The following is a 2919-nucleotide window of genomic DNA, read 5'->3' on the forward strand; positions in this document are numbered from 1 at the left end:
AGAGAGAGAGAGAGAGAGAGAGAGAGAGAGAGAGAGAGAGAGAGAGAGAGAGAGAGAGAGAGAGAGAGAGAAAGAGAGAGAGAGAGAGAGAGAAGGAGGAAGTTGTGTGCACTGTAGGCTACTGTACGTGTTACAGTATGTTGTCATGGTGATGTTAAACCACTTTCTCACAAATCCAGTTGAGTTTGCTGTCACATGACATGTCATTCCATGCCTTTAGAAGATGCTGATCTTTGTATATCTCAGCACAGTTGTCATCCCCAGTAGGACCTGTATTATCAGGCTGTTTGCCATACCAGTACCTACAGGGTTAAAAACCGTTAGATATCATGGTTAAAACCAGTACCTACAGGGTTAAAAACCGTTAGATATCATGGTTAATACCAGTACCTACAGGGTTAAAAACCGTTAGATATCATTGTTAATACCAGTACCTACAGGATAAAAAACCATCAGATATCATGGTTAATACCAGTACCTACAGGGTTAAATACCGTCAGATATCATGGTTAATACCAGTACCTACAGGGTTAAATACCGTCAGATATCTTGGTTAATACCAGTACCTACAGGGTTAAATACCGTCAGATATCATGGTTAATACCAGTACCTACAGGGTTAAATACCGTCAGATATCATGGTTAATACCAGTACCTACAGGGTTAAATACAGTCAGATATCATGGTTAATACCAGTACCTACAGGGTTAAAAACAGTCAGATATCATGGTTATTACCAGTACCTACTGTAACGAACCCTGCAGTCTGAGTCGGTTCCTGTCTATGTTACTAGTTTTCTGCTCGGGATCTCCAGTTTCCCGAGGGTTCTGGAACGCTCCCTGCCTGGTTGCCGGGCAACGTTGCTAGGCGGGAGCTCTCTTGATTTCCGCACCTGCATCCCATCAGCAATCTGCACACCTGGTCCTGATCATCACCCTTCTTAGGCTCTGTCCTAACATCCATTCCCTGCCGGATCGTTAGCCATGAACAGTATGTTTATCAGCGGATCAGTCTTAGAGCTTAGAGCATTAGTTTTGTTGTTTTGCACCTTGTTTGCTTGTTGTATGCTTACCTCCGTTTTGTTCTACCTGCAGTCACTCGTCCGGAACCTTCACCCAACCTCTGCCTGATGGTCGGCGGCTGCCGAGCCATCATTGGACCAACTACTGCACCCTCAACAACTCATCCACGCCGCCCGCTCTGTTCCCTGGATTATTCAGCATCACTCGTGGATCAGTTAAATAAACACTCACCTTTGTTTCCACTTACCTTGTCCTGGTCTGCTTCTGGGTTCTGGCTTAGTAAACCGTGACAGAACGATCCGGCCAGTAATGAACCCAGCGGACCTGGACTCTGTTCGCCATGCCATTACCCATCAGGAGAAGATGTTGGGCCATCATGGCACGGTACTACAGGAGATCGCGTTGTCAGTTCGGAACCTTTCTACCGGTCTGACGGAGGTCCAGAACCAGCGCAAGTTTCCGGTGGAGGATCCACTACCGGTTTCACCCATCTCGCCTGCTGCTTCTGGAGCTGTGTCCTTCCGTGAGCCCAAGGTTCCGACGCCGGATAAATATGAGGGGGAGCTGGGAAGATGCCGTTCTTTCCTTATGCAGTGTGGGTTAGTGTTCGATCTACAGCCCTACTCTTATGCCACAGACAAGGCTAGGATAGCCTTTGTGATTGAGTTGCTGCGTGGTCGAGCGCTGGAGTGGGCTTCAGCCGTTTGGGAACGACAGGACCCCTGCATGGCTTCATACCAGGGGTTCACGGCCGAGATGAGGAAGCTCTTCGACCATTCCGTCCGAGGGAGGGACGCAGCTAGGCGCCTGTTTTCGCTTCGCCAAGGAACTCGCAGCGTGGCCGACTTCGTGATCGAGTTCAAGACGTTGGCTGTGGAGAGTGGGTGGAATGAGGAGTCTCTGCAAGCGGCCTTTTACCAGGGTCTGTCGGAGCAGCTCAAGGATGAGTTGATCTCCTATCCGGAGCCTAGTGACCTGGACAGCTTGGTAGCCTTGTCTATTCGGGTGGATAATCGAGTCCGAGAGCGAAGGAGGGAGAAGCAATGGGCCCCGTCCAACCGATCAGCTTCTCAGGTTCCAGTCGGGTCGGGGATTGGACCAGAATACGTCGATCATCGTCCACCACACAGGATTAGTGGAGAGGTCCTGTCTCCCGATTCTGAACCCATGCAAGTGGGGCGGCACGGGTTAACCAAGGAGGAGCGCCAACACAGACGTAGGACTAACTGTTGCCTCTACTGTGGTGGTTCGGGACAGTACCTCGCCACTTGTTCCCGGCGGTCGTCAAACTGCGCGGCTCGCTAAAGTTGGGAGGACTTTTAGCGAGCCAGTTTCGACCTCTCAATACCTCTGTCAGACCCCGTTTCCCGGTTACCCTTATGAACAGGAATCAGAGCTTAGCGATTAACGCTTTTATCGATTCAGGTGCCGATGGAAGCTTTCTTGATGCCGAGTTGGTGGAACAGCTGGGGCTTTCCAAGGAGCAATTGCCGGAAGCCATTGAAGCTACCACTCTGAACGGCAGTAGTCTGGCACGTATCACGATGAGGACTGAACCGGTTAAGATGCTGTTGTCGGGGAATCATTCTGAGATGATTTCATTCTTCATTCTGCCGTCTTCCCATGTTCCTCTGGTTCTTGGATACCCCTGGCTGAAGGAACACAATCCCACGTTCGATTGGGTGACGGGCAAGGTAACGAGTTGGAGCCTTGATTGTCATGCTAACTGTCTCAAGACTGCCTGTCCCCATTCGGTTCCCAGTCAGGTGATTGAGGCTAAACCCCCAGATTTGTCCCTGGTTCCCGAGACATATCACGATTTGGGGGAAGTGTTCAGTAAGCAGAAGGCTCTGTCACTCCCTCCCCACCGACCATATGATTGTGCCATCAACCTGTTC

At 50.3% G+C, this 2919-nt stretch overlaps 1 long non-coding RNA gene across 1 annotated transcript; it reads left to right on the top strand.

Moving 5' to 3' along the window:
• Positions 1 to 779: 779 nt before the first annotated feature.
• Positions 780 to 1263, top strand: LOC311118149. The gene is made up of 2 exons (XR_014611766.1): positions 780 to 989; positions 1094 to 1263. It is a non-coding gene; the product is annotated as an uncharacterized lncRNA (long non-coding RNA).
• The last annotated feature ends 1656 nt before the right edge of the window (positions 1264 to 2919 follow it).

Source organism: Coregonus lavaretus (assembly GCF_964263955.1).
Source record: "Coregonus lavaretus genome assembly, contig: HAP1_SCAFFOLD_1668, whole genome shotgun sequence".
NCBI lineage: Eukaryota > Metazoa > Chordata > Actinopteri > Salmoniformes > Salmonidae > Coregonus > Coregonus lavaretus.